The 14,680-nt window shown below is 39.8% G+C and overlaps 1 protein-coding gene across 2 annotated transcripts in view; it reads right to left on the bottom strand.

The window, feature by feature from the left end:
* LOC135500090 (beta-1,3-galactosyl-O-glycosyl-glycoprotein beta-1,6-N-acetylglucosaminyltransferase-like) overlaps positions 1 to 14,680 on the bottom strand; it is a 54,961-nt gene that overhangs the window by 25,765 nt on the left and 14,516 nt on the right. The window contains exon 1 of one of the 2 annotated variants that reach the window (XM_064791254.1): positions 328 to 379. The exons of the other annotated variant lie outside the window; for it this stretch is intronic. The gene's annotated coding sequence lies outside the window, so the exon portion shown is untranslated. Of the gene's footprint in view, positions 1 to 327; positions 380 to 14,680 lie in introns of those variants that run through there. 2 annotated transcript variants of the gene reach the window in all.

Below are 14,680 nucleotides of genomic sequence, written 5' to 3'. Positions count from 1 at the left end.
GCACTGAGTAAAAACTAGATAGAGAAATCGTATTTAGATGAGAGTAAAACAAAAGTTACAAACGAGAACCAGACAGAGAAGTCGTATATCAACCATTGTGAATATTGTAAAGCAAAACATGAAGTTTGTAGTAAAACTAGTTGTAATAATTCGCGGACTAAGATTTTTGACCCTGGTCAGGTTTGGAAGCTAAATTTTCAATCATTCGTTTTCACCACCTCGATTTCTCTCGGCCCACCCAGATGTTCGGTTCAAAACTGCCAAGCCCGGCCCTCTGTTCGAATTTAGGATATTCAATTTGGTAAGAAGGCTGGAACGTTAACTAACCTTTTTAGAGTTGAATACTCAAACCGCTGCATTCGCACAACTTGCCAAGTAGTAGTTTCGTGGGAGAATAAAATATGACGAAGTCTTTGAAAATGATGAGGCGTTGTATTAATCCGGTCAGGCTCGCGCTTGTTCTGCATCCAACTGATGTGCATGCGGCCCCATGCTAATCTGACGCACAAATGTCAAGGTCAAGTATACCGAGTAGCTCCCAGCATCTCGGTTTTATTGATTTAGCTCGTTGCATCGATCAGACAGTAATAATATTGTGTGGAGAACTAAGCGCCTTGCGCACTTGAGTTGATACATGTACATGTTTACTCGCCGGCTTACTATCGTTTGACAAGATGTTTTTTCTTCTACAAGGTATTAATCTGATTGAGTAGATACAGATGTGATAGGAGCAAGTCATTATACAAGGAAGCACTCAATAATCCATCTTGACTTCTAATGGTTTAGCTGCGGCAAGTGTCTCTATGGAGGTATTTCTTAATTCCCCGGGATCTATATGTTTCCTATGTTTCCTGGGCTCCATCTTCGTTTCCCAAATACGATAGAGGCTACATTATTATTTGTTAATGAGTATCTGATATGCAAAATAACAGGAATGGGGTTGAATCTTGGTTACCGATAGAGCCTAGCTAAGGGACATGGTCATTGCCGATCAGGGTCAGAACCAAGATAAAGAGGGTTGGTTCGGTGTCTTTTTACCATTCCTGTGCTCCGATCTCGATGGCCTAGTGGTTAAGGCGCCCGCCTCGTGAACGGAAGGTCGAAGGTTCGAGGCCCGCTGGTAACCTCTTTCCGATGCGGCCGGTTGGTTAGCCGCCAGCTAGTTAAATATAGGGTACAAACTGCCTTCTCGCCAGGCATTAGAGATAGGAGTTTGGAAGTGAAGAGTGTCTCATAAGCCAAAAAGCTGGCTGGCATTAGGGGTGACACTATAATAAACAAACTTTTTTTATGGTCAATGTGGTCAATGCATGAACAGTTGAAAACTGTTTTGCCGGATGGCCTACCTGGAGTAATTAGGATAGCTAACCGTGAATTATATCCGGCCACATTATCCAGCATTATAGACCCTGACATGGAAGTTGATGTCATTCCATGCAATTCCACTGCATTTTAACTCTTTTTTTTATTGACCATTTAAATATAGTTAATCATAAATTTAGTAATTCATGACCGATTTACTCAATAATATCACCTCCAAAAACATAAAGAAACCTAGAATAACCAACTCAGGAGACCTGACCGGAGACCTGATCCGCCTCGCAGAGGGTAGACGGCATGGTTCCATGTAGTCAACTGCACAGAGTCGCCCCAATGGCCGCATGACTGCGGGACAGATAGATAGACGCCTAATTACTGGTCTATTGTGTGAGGGTGTCGTGCTGACAGTTGTATCGACGGTGTGACCCATTATAGCTTGAATGATTCCTTCCGGGTTTATATTCGAAGTGGATGACGAACAAGAGTGATCAAACAGGATGTTAATGTTCCAGTCATCGAAGGCAATGTCAAACATGGAGGTCAAGAGGACTTTCGTCAGTCGTGTGGTAGGATGCATGCAGTCATGTTACCATCCACGTATCACATGTTACACTAACATACCGAGGATAGGAGTCATGTGAATACCTCGTATTCGGTTGAAGAAGTTATGCATGTGAGGTGGAGGAGCACTGGAAATGTCCTGGTGACCGACAAAATCGAAGTGCTAGGCAAATCTGTCTCGTCAAATTACCATAATGATCAAGGCTCACCCAATCATCGGGGCCTACTTGCAGGAAACGTGAATAGTTTTGCCTGTGGTTAACTTTCCCCCAGTTATATGTGCCAACCGTTGTTCGAGATGAACACATACTAATAGATCGATGCATAAAAGTTGTATGAAGTATCTGTACGTATACTAGCAAATTACCCGTCATGTATGTACATTGACGTGGGCTGTACGCTGAATTACATGGGCTAATTGTATCAAATTGCAATGTTTCAAGGTTTCCTCAACAAAATAAGACCGTGTTAAAACATGAGCTGTTGCTGCAGGACCCATGTAGGCGGATTAGCTACACCCAAAACCTGTATCATTGACCATTGCACGAGGTGTAAATTCACTGCAATTGGAAGCATACCGAGCTCCAGAAGTACGTACTTAGGCCGCCTGGCAGAAGTCCGCGCCTGGATAAACCTTATGTCTGCCTAACCCAAGACCCATAACGGGGACCGACTAAATTTTGATAAATCTCTGCCCCATGAGCCGAACACTCTACTACATAATTCCGACCATTCTGACGCCCCCCGACAGATAAAATGCATGCTCCTTGCACGATGAACTCTTGATATCAATGACCAAATCTACATCTGGGAGTTATAAGTTGACATGTAGGTACATGGAGAATGTACACGCTATCTCTTTGTACATTGTATAAATATTTATTTCGACAAATTTCTGCACTGCCGACCAATGACTTGCTCAATTTCTCACTCAATGTTTTCAAACGCCCCATTCCGATAATTGCAATTTCCTTTTATGTAAGTATACACCTAAGAAAATTACAAATTCAATCCCTCGAGGTCATATACCTGCAATCTCACTGAACTCCGATGGGACATTTTTTGGGCGTCCTTCACTAGAAGGTGCAATAGGAAATAGCTGCTCTTTGGAAACACTCAACGCCAGAACCATTTTTTAGAGCGCCACGCAAACGTGTGACTTTTGTCGCTGCTCTCTGCAAATGTAATCACTGCTTTGTGCGACGAAAATATCATTCGTCTACGAGCAAAATTGGTAATCGTTTGGCTGATATTGATCCGAGGTCGGTACCATCACCAATTCTACGACTAGTCAAAGGAATGCGCCTGCGATGACCACCGCAAACGAACGGTTGTTGGTATCGCTCGTTTGCGGAGCGCTGAAAGAAACTACGTGGTGTTTATGTAACAAAAATGAAATATTTCTGGATAAGAAAACACCTACCATTGAATGATTTGATGAAGAAGTGAGTTTTTTTCAAAAATTACATCCGGAACAACTTTTGGGACGAGTTCGTCCAATCAGGTCAACTTAAATTTGGATAAGCTCGATGAACTACTTTCCTTCGGTGAAATATAAGGCACTAATTAAACTGGACTACTAGGTTAAAGTGACCGACGTACTCACATACTAACGCACGGCTCATTATCAGAAAGTTTATCGTTTTGTGCTAGACTGCATAATTGTATGTATATCAATGTTTTAGTTATCAATGATTCATTCTAGGTGTCACTGATACGTCAATGATTTGACGAAGACGTGTTAGGATGTGTTCTGATCGAAGATAGAGATAACGAGTACACTAGTACTTATAATCTGCCCCCCCCCCTCGAATTGTTGGGAAATACACAGGCTTCGGTGTCCGTTAAGACCACTGATGGAGTCATTGACCTGGGGATATTGGGTGGGGACAATATCCCGACGAGGTGATCATGTTTTGACACTAGTTTCTGCGACTAAGTGTAAAGCCCTTTCGGTACAGGGAATTTCTTTTCGGTGATGTATTCTATTTGACTGTTTCTAATAACAATAATGCCTTTATTCACTTAAACTAGTAGTTTGTCGTGATTACAAAACAAGACTGAATTTACCAGATGGTGAAAAGAGGAAGGACAGAGAAAAGACAAAGATAGCTGGGGTAGGGGAAGGATAAGAATCAGACAGCACTAATAAGTTTGTTCTGTAACACGGATAAGTTCTGCCTCCCGTATCGCCTGGGTCTTCTCAGCAACGCATTTCACAAACAAAACGCAAACCTGATACATTAGTAGCAATGGTGGGTGGCTTGAGACCAGATTTTAGTTTGACTTTTGCTTGAGCAATTTAAAAAGCAGAATAATTTATACATATTCTGATGTGCTGCATAGAAGGGTTTAATAATATAGCTTTCTCAGAAATGTCAAGACTGTGGCTCTAATGGTAACTCTAATCTATATACTCTATTTTACACATTAAGAGTTCATGGAGCAGTCCTTGTAAACTTGGTAATACCACCCGCTATTGATATTGGAAATATACCAATATAGGCGCAATATTAAGCCCGATATGTCATGTACAATTCCAGGGTCAATCAAAAGATTAATAACCACCTGTTAGTAATGACCACCATTGGAAATGTACAATTCTAGTAGCTAATGGAACATAAAATTGGGGTGTGTTACCTGTTAATCATGATTTGTGATGAAAGACGCCCGGACACCCGATCACGCCCGACGCGCACGCCGGAGTCTGCAGACAACCTTTACCAAAATGAAATGGTAACAGATCAAACCCCAAATAGAGATGTAATGAAATACTTTCGCCTTCTAAAATCGTAAGGTTGCTCAAAATATACAATATTTTTTAGTGATTTATAATAAAGCATGAAGTTTGGGTGTTATTTTCACGCGTTTCTTAAACTTTTTGATGTTTGTGAAAAAAATATTTTATTTCATCTCGATTTTGGATTTATTTTGTTACGCAGCCTCTTCCCGCCCGCGAAATTTTTTTCTGCAGGATACTTCTGCCATAGTGTACATCTGACAGCCAATCAGAATTCAAGGCAAGCACGTGTCTTTGTTGACATCATCTTTCCACATGGCGCAATAATGTCAACAATGCCACGTGTTCTGATAATCTTGGAAAGAACAAGTTAGCAAAATGGTTAGAGGAGTATATTAGCTAAAATATATTTATTTGCAGTATCTTAACATGTATTTTCATTGTCGAGTGGACTGTATTTATTGGACTTGTCTGTTAAAGGCGCACTGTGCTCGGCAAAATAGCCGAGGTTGAATGTTTATCTGTCAACCGTGTAACTAGTTCTGCTGTATATGCATAGGTGGCGCCATCATTCAATTTATTTTGTTTGCTTGTCAAAGTGTGTTTTATACAACGGCCCTTCAACAATGTTCAAACTACCAAAATAGGCCTGATACCTTCAACAGCAGACATCGGATACACTGTCCCTTTAATAATTATCAACATTGGCAACACTGTCAGTGTCACTGCCCCTTAAAATTTCACAAATCAATGCATGCACTGCAATGTAGCGATCAGATCAGCTGATGCCTCTTTCGTACGCATAATATCATCAATTTTACAATGAATCTGTGCAATTCATTCCTAAACACTACGACACAAACCTTGAGTTGAGCATAATTGGGGTCAGACAATGAACTATTGTCACATTCACAGTTGAAGTGGCACTCGGCATGCGACTCGGTATCGTCCATTGTATTTGAATTATCATGCATAAATAAACAGTGTGACGTCAAAGATCGCGCCAATTGTGATTGGCTGTCAGATGTACACTGTGGCAGAAGTATCCTGCAGAAAAAAATTTCGCTTCCCGCCCGGTAGAGGCCAATTCCCCAAAGCGCCAGGGACCTTTCTTTCATTAATATTCATGAATTAATCATAGATCATGTGATTCTACATCACCGGCGGGAATTTCAACATGGCTGACACTACCAGTTCGACAGCTCCTAAGGACAGCGACAAAGGATTAGAGCGTGTGACAGATGTGATTCTCTGTATCATCAATATTGTGCAAATATTCCAATCCAATGATTAATGGATTCTTCTGGATCTGTATATCTGTTGAATCCTACATGCATATGCAAGTATCAACGTGTATCTTTACCCTCCCCATGATTGGTTGGTGACTCTGACAATCTTTCCAATACTTGTGGTGATGGTATTTCGAAATCTTGTGTATTGGCTACTTTGTACATGTTGCATGGTTTTCAGTTGTCGCTGCTCTGACGGACTGTTTTGGCATTTTAGTGATGAGGTGTGGATTTCGGAGGGGGGGGGGGGGGTTGATACTTGCACAAGACGCAGCTTGCTGAAGTCCAATCCTGTACTGTAGGGTCTAGGTCTGTTTTTCGGAGGGGTTTGCATGGTTTTTAAAAGTCATGAAAACTCTGTGGGCCTTATTTGCTGGTTATCAGATTTATATCGTATATCTATATTTGCATCTCAGAATACTGCCGACATGATCAAACTATGAAAAGTGACCACAGTAATGAATGTTGAACTGTTGGAATAAATTGCATTCAATGATATAATACCAACTGTTGTTTTTTTTCGAGTTACAACAAGTCTTGAATCCCAACTTGCCTTCAGTAACCCCGATGTAAAAATTGGTGTCAAACTTAAGGTCCCTAACACCTTTCTACTCCCAGTTACAAGGCCTTGAGTTCTGGATACCTTACCACTGGGCCATACCCAGATCAGGAGTCGAAGATTATTCCCTGTGGTTGGGCAGACCCAAAACGCCCCAAAGTATCCCATGATATAAGAATTAAACCACTATTTTACCCTGCGAACAAAGTACTAAGATGACCAGTCAATCTTTCCACAAGAAAATTTAAAAAAACATTGGCTACCCCCAAACTTTTAAACATAGATAACTACTTTAGTATACTATAGTACTTCATCCATGTGGATTTCTAAAAATAGCAGTAACAGGGACCATGTGACATTGTGGGTGTAAACAAATGGCACGTGATCTCATTGACAGCGTAAAAGTTAATATGACGTCAGACATGAATATTAATGAAGGTCCCTGGCGCTTTGGGGAATTAGCTTCTACCCTTCCCGCCCCTCTTGGTGGATGTTATTTTCAATCTACGATTGCAGGTCACCTGATCGTTGAGATTTCGCGGAAAATGAAATTGTAAACAAACGCACGTGCGCAGTTCGAATGTCAAAAAAATGCACGTGAGTGGTTCCTGGACTTGTTGGGTTTTCCCGGTGTTTTGAAGAGGGTTTCTTAAAGGGCCGCGGCTATTCTTACGACGATCCCTAATGCATTTTACATACAAACTACTGGTTATTCTTACGACGATCATTTTCACCTTTTTCGGCCTTAATCCTAACCCTGACGCTCACCCTGACCCTAACACTTACTCCTAGCGCCAACCCTAACCCTACCCTTCCTTTACACTAGTCTTATCTCCCTAAATCCTCAGTTTAATCTCCGAAATCGCCTAAATCCTAAGTTACGACTGGTCGTAAGAATAGCCACTTTGTTCTTAAAGGGACTATAGGTAGCCTGGCTGGGGGGGGGGGGGGGGAAATTGGTAGTCTTTATTTTACTAACATGTACAGTTAGGGGATGGTGACTGTGTTGACCGTGTGCATACATACGCATGCATCTCAGACGGAATTACATAGAGGGGGACAATTTTGAGTACACTGTACATTTTTAAGTTTTTCATCAGAAGCCTTTCATCAAACGTCTTTCATCATGAGCCTTTTCTGCACACTCTTGGGACTGACCTCTTAATGTGTAAAGGAGAGAATATACGTCGATGTTAACGCGCAGTATGAACGGACTCAACGTCATAAAATCTATGACGAAATTCCCATCATTGAACTTATCTGGGAGATTTGATGTAAAACGTGGTTAGTGATAACTATCATTGGCCCATCAATGATTCAAGGATAGAAACATTTGCCAACTGCATCATGTACACTGCAAATACGCGTACATTGTCCTGATTTTGGGGGAGGTGGAATATGATTAACCCAACGGATTGTGCTTTGAGCATTCCATTGTGTTAAACAGTTTAGCACAACCTGGTTAGATCAATTGATAAATAAATCGACAATCATGCCGTCTCAGTACAATTCATTATCGCGCACAAATGTGTACGTGACGCACTTGAATTTAGGACATGTTATTGAACATTGACTAAAGTGCAGGTGATTGATTCTTGAGAAACTATTATTATCGGGAAATGTATCAATAAACGACGTCAGATGCACCTGTTGATGATTCAGTCGATATTATTGACCAATTTTTTTCGGCCAGGAGTGTCCGTAGCATTTTGATGTGATGCATTCTGGCTGAGATCACTATTAACTGTTGAGTGGTATAAAATGACAAAATGCTTAGAAAGCCCTGTCATGCCTAAATACGGCCTGGAATGTTTATTTGGTTTGCAAACATCATTTTGTTTTTTCTTTAATGAATGATATCAACTAACAGAATTCTGGTCGATTTTGAAATAGGAACTCCTTTTCTAGATTTTACAGGTTGGAAAGATATTCTGTCACAGGCAGTAAATACGGCCGCGTATTGTGTGTCAAATTCTGACATATCTCTGCTAATAAAACTATTCAGAATAATTGGAGCTTTTTCAAATTCATTCACGACATTGACAAGATATAGGACTACACTTCAACAAAGTTTGATGAAAATCTCAGCAATGATTTTTTTTAAATCACGAAAATGTATGTATACAGAATGAACACTGACCCAATAGCAGATTTAATTGTGTACAGAGCCACCTGGTGGTGGCAGTTGGATACGTCAATAACCTCAGCTTTTTCCGTCCCCAGGTACGCTACCAGAGAAGTACAATGTTCGAATGTACCAAAGGAGGGCTAAGGTCACAGGGGTTTGAGTGCAGGGCATTAAGCCCTTATTTCCTCAGGATGGTTCTACATAGGGGCTATGATTGCCAATAAAAATACCCCAGATATCAGTTGCGCATAAAAGAATCCTTGTTCCCCGGACTGCTATCCGAGAACATTTCGAACTTTTACAACAGCTCCCAAAAAGGAAAGTGCCCAAAGAAAAGAGAAGTCAACGATGTCAAACATAGCTAACCATCAGACTATAGAGCCAGAGCTAAGCAGTGATTCTGATGTTATCATGTAACAGAACAGGCGTTGTTTTCTAATTAAGATTTTCGATCTGAGAACGAGAACGAGGAGGTGGTATTTTGACGATAGATACCGTATTGCCTGTTGTCACAGAAATGAAATTAAACAGTGTGTGTTTGTAATGCCTGGTATGCCTGAAAACGATAATAAAAACTAATCAGTTTGACTTGATGACGTCATCAACCAGAGAAAAAAACTCCTCGTTCTTGTTCACGTTCTCGTTCTCGTTCTCGTTCTCGTTCTCGTTCTCGTTCTCGTTCTGGTTTTTGTTCTCGGACCATAATCTTATCTTCTCTATTGTGTCTGCTACCCGCCCGTTATTACATGAGTTTAATCGCTCAATGTGTAGCTACATGTTGTGAGCTTCTAAAAATCCATTAGGCCTACATGTTTTTTCGACCAACTCAGATATGCACCCCATAGGTTTTTTTTGGTACTGATCAAAAAAATAAATTGTTTTCTAGAGATTGTGAAAGCGTCAAGGGTTTTTCACTGCGTTGAGAAACCTCTACGTGGGCATGTTTGTGTCGGCCGAAATACCATTACAGCTTTTTCAAAGCTGAAAAACCTTGATTTCTAGAATTGTTCCAAGAAATAAAAAACATTTTACATACTTCTAACATCCCATATACATAATATCAAGTGTGGATAAGAAGAATATTTACCAATTACATGTAGCTATGAGTTGGTTAGATATTATTATTATTATTATTATTATTAAAACAATTTATATAGCGCCTTTTGTAAAACACTTCAAGGCACTTTACAAAAAAAAATTCATTGCATACAATAATTTTGCTGTAAAACAATAATAGATAAAACTGAGACTATAAGACATTAGGTAAGACAATTGGAGACAAGATGACTATAAAACATTCTAGAGTGCATTGTCACCGAAAAAAAGTGCTTCCTAAAAAGATATGTTTTTAAGTGTGACTTAAAAGTTTTGATGTTAGCTATGGATTTTAAAACATCTGGTAATTGGTTCCAGATAGACTGGCGCTTAGTAGTGATTATGAGTACAGGGAGCATTCTGTTAAATTAGCTCTAATTAATAAACTATTGACCTTAACACGTAAAAGATTATACCATTTCAATTCAATTCAATTGAATTTTATTTATTCTCCACTTAGTTAAAAGTACAGAGAAAAACACATTAACGGATATAGTATACAATGGTGGAAGACGTCACAACATAGTCGATCAAGGGTTGACAGGTAAAGGGGTTTGGGATATAGATTTGAAGTCACACTATATTAAACAGTCTACGGCACGCCAGAAGGAATTTGGCTAATTTTACAAAATTTATACTTTTGACCAAACTTTTCATTTTGATGACTTTTGGTTGCCGAGAACAATAATACTTTGACAGGCATTTTTTTCTAATTTTTGTAACGCTATTACATTCAAGCAGTAAATGACACTCGTCACCATCACCATTATTACACAAAATACATTTAAGGTAGTCTTCAAAGATAAAACGCTCTTTGTAGATTCTATAGTTTAAACATATAGGTGACTCCTGAATATCCGTATACCATTTCTGCACCCACTGGTCTCCAAGTGTCCTTTTTACCGTCTCCGTTAGCCAAGTGGTGTTAAAAATGGGATTTGTCTGGTTTAACCAAATCACAGTGTCACCTGCTTCATCTAGGATTTCCTTTATCTTGTTAAGCCAGGGGGATACAAAATGGCCCGATCAAAAACCTTCGGGTAAACACTTATAGATAAGGTACGTAAGTATATTTATCCTGACGGCCAGGAACAATTGCTCAAAGATTTATCATCCAGACATTTATGGAAAGTGGCATAGGATATTATCCCAGTGTTACCATACACCATGCATGACGGTGTAATACCTCAAACCTATAGCACTTGTTTTAGGAATTTTAGATGGAAAACTTGGTGCATATTGAACCTATTATCTCCCCAAACTTCTCATGCGTACAGGAGTATTGGTTCCACCATAGAAAGAACGAGTTGTATCAATACATCAACGGGCAAGGCAAGTCCTCTCCCTTTACCATTGTTTACGGAGAACGCTACACATTGCTTTTCTGGCTTGATCACACGCATGCTTCTTATGTTCTTTATATGAACCGTTTCTCTGGAACACAACACCAAGATACTTTAATAAAGGTATCTACAATTTTGAGAGCATTGCCGTTTAATATAAATTCAAGGTTTTTCCCTTTGGCCCTCTTGGAAAAAATTCTGACTTTAGTTTTTTCAGGATTAACATGCAGTTTCCATTGCGTACAGTAGACTTCTAGGGCATGGATGGCTACTTGAAGGTCTTCATTAGAATCAGTTACAATTACAGTATCATCTGCGTACAACAAAACCATAAGTTTCACCAGGTAGTCAATCTCGGGAAGGTTACGATCTACATCTACCGATTTTGCTCCTACATTCAAATTATATTTTTGAAGACCAGCTTTATAATGTGTTCATCATGCCAATTAAGTATTAATTTGTTTGAAAAAATCAAAAAGGCCGCGTGCCCAAAATGTGACCAATTTATAGCATGAGCGAATACTAAATTTGCATAATTTACTCCCTTTTACAAAAATCTCTGACGCTTCCGTAATATCAAGTATGAGGGAGGTAAAATGTTGTTTGTACTAGACAGGTCTAGGGTCTTCAATAGCAACCATTGAAAATGGCTTGATAATACAATTCTACGTGTACTGCTCAAAAGTATATTGTAGTATGCGTAACATTGTGATGTCCTCAGTAATCTACCTACAGTATGGACAAATATCACATCTTCTATATCAGAATCTTGCCACACTCGACACTTCAAAGGAATCCCATCTCAATGCAACATTCCCGTGCAAGACGGATTGGACCTTTAACAAGTACTACGTTACCATGGAAACTGCCATGCTCCATCTTTCTCGCCAACACAAATCTCGTCAGTGTCATCTCTAAGCTGTAATGTGTTACTGATAAATAAATCCGGTTAGCGATATGGTGTTGCTTTTGGGTATCACGTATGCGTCGGAGACGAGGAGCCCACAATTCAGCTTTGGAATTCATCAGGTTGAGTCGAGCTTACTGATCTGCGCCAGACTTATAAATAGGAAATGAGAAGGTTCATTTTCACCGCCCGAAAAAATGCAAAAGGTTGACAGAAACGTTGGTTGTGCGAAATCCGCTTTAATATCTTTCCATGAAAGTCAAACATCCATCTTAGCCACTTAACATGCGACCTTCATATCGAACCAAACTAATTGGACCAGTTGTCTACAGACGTTGCCATGGTTACCAGCAGGTGACTTGTCTGCCAGTCTGCTTATCCTGACTGACTAGGCTAGTATTGCGACTAGCATTGGGATGCCTTTCATTGCGGCAACACTAATTATATGAACGTTTGTGTTTTACATTTCACCAGTACGAGCACGGTCACATCGTTTTAAACTTCACATACAATGTTGCCAATCATATCGGTTATTCAGAAAAAAACTGTCTGCCTTTAAAGTCCTGTATAAGAGATGGACAGACAAAAAATGTCAAAAGATTTATCCATCTCTGATTACGTGTTTAACTTAATTATATACGGCGTGTAAATTTCAGCACAGTGGCTATTGAAGCTATTTTGATACACTGTGAAGACATTTGTAGGACGCCTCAAATATCACAGTATCAGTGAGGATATACTATTTTCTTTAAAAATGTGACTCCAGTAACTATTGGATTGAAAGCCTCGGGATCATAAAAAAACAACAACAAAAACTCAAGATTTAACTGCAAGAATATCAGCCCAAATCTGTTTGATGGTTTTATAGCAGATCTGGCTAGTAACGTGATCAGATACATCATTGGCTGCCGGTGATGTGACGTCATCAATGAGTCAACTTGGAAAATGGCCAATATTTTCTATTATTCATTATCATCGTTTATTACCCGTTTGTGATTATTGTAATCAGTTGGCAAAGAATGATACCTATACATTTGGTGTCCACTGCGCCTTATTTTAGTAAACATGAACAGATACCTATTATAATTAGAGCCATTGGACCTTGGATGTTTTGACGTTAGGAAACAATACACAGGTCAATTTGCCTGTATTTGCCTCACAGGAAAACTGCTTTTGTTCAATTTTGGTATTTTCAGTAAAGATTTGGAACATCTAGATCTCCTTTTAACGGACTCTTGGGCATGGGATTTACCTAGCCAGGAGGATAATACCCCTGCTTGACACCAGGCGCCGCTACTTGTATCGTCACACTAATGCTGATTTTCGTTGATAATTTTCGCCAGTGTTGCGAGGCAGTATTGGGCATGGCTTGCGAATTTCAGGCAGGCCTAAGCCTACACCTCCTTCAATAGCATCCCGCGAAGTTACTATTTATAGCTCACAAGTTCATTTGCATAAGATATTGATGACGTTTTAGTCACGTGACAGTCGGACATCGACACTTATTTCTACGCATTTGAGCTTATTTCAAAGTCAATTATCTTTGACCCTGCATTGTTTTTTAGCATGAATGATACCATAGAGTCAGAGAGAGAAATATTCAGAACAATTATGTAGTATTTCCAACACTCGGACATGTGCCAGATTGAATCTAACTGCCCTAGTTAGAAAGCCTGAATCCATTACGAAACCGCATGTTTGTCCCACATTGCCTGTAATTCAGCGATGGGGAAATAGAGGGCAGCAGCTGCAGTGACGTCATCTTTTCGGAATGCTATTGAATTATTTATTACAGTTCAATGATTTTTCATATTTGGAGAGGTCCTGCTAGAAGCCAGTTTTGTATTGAAAACTAACAAATCTTATCGCCAAGTTGGTCCTTTGAAGAGGAACGCCGTTCGTATTCAATCGTGAGTAAGGAAAAAAGAACTTCAGTTATGCAGTAGTCCAGCTATGCATCAAACTTTGTTGAATCGTCATGTACAGATATGCACAATAGACGCCAATGTCGAGATTTATATTCGGTAGGTATATTTTACGCAATTGGAAACTTTCAAATTCAATTACAGACTTCACATTTTTGACGAGCGACTACAGCCTCCAGAGATTTGATCACAATAACTACACTATAACGTCTAGTTACAAGTGTCTTTCCAACCAACAGGTGCGTTTCATTGATTCATGACTGCATAGGCCCACTTATTATCGACCAAACAATATGGGCCGCTCCTTACGTATATACCGTATGCAGTTAAAACGACAGAACGTCGACAAAATATATTGGTAGCAAAGCTGGCGTTTCCTTTGCCATCGTATCTTGTTTCATGGTCCTGACAATAGATTTTCTGGGCATTAGGCACCTTCCCCATAGAGGTATACGGTATACTACACTATACTACACTATACGCGAACAATGGCTTCACGGAACAATGGCTTCACAAAGGGTGCATGACCATGAAACTATTGTTCGCGTATAGTATAGTATAGTATAGGGTATAGCTATACTATACGCGAACAATAGTTTCATGCTCATGCACCCTTTGTAAAGCCAAAGGCACCTATTCCATAGAGCTGTACCCTATACTATACTATACGCGAACAATAGTTTCATGGTCATGCACCCTTTGTGAAGCCATTGTTCGCGTATAGTGTAGTATACCGTATACCTCTATCGGGAAGGTGCCTCACAGTGGTACTTGCCCGGGGAGAATATCATGTCTCTCCATGTCTCATGTACA

Source organism: Lineus longissimus, chromosome 16 (assembly GCF_910592395.1).
Source record: "Lineus longissimus chromosome 16, tnLinLong1.2, whole genome shotgun sequence".
NCBI classification, from domain to species: domain Eukaryota; kingdom Metazoa; phylum Nemertea; class Pilidiophora; order Heteronemertea; family Lineidae; genus Lineus; species Lineus longissimus.
This window is presented reverse-complemented; position numbering and strand designations above follow the sequence as displayed.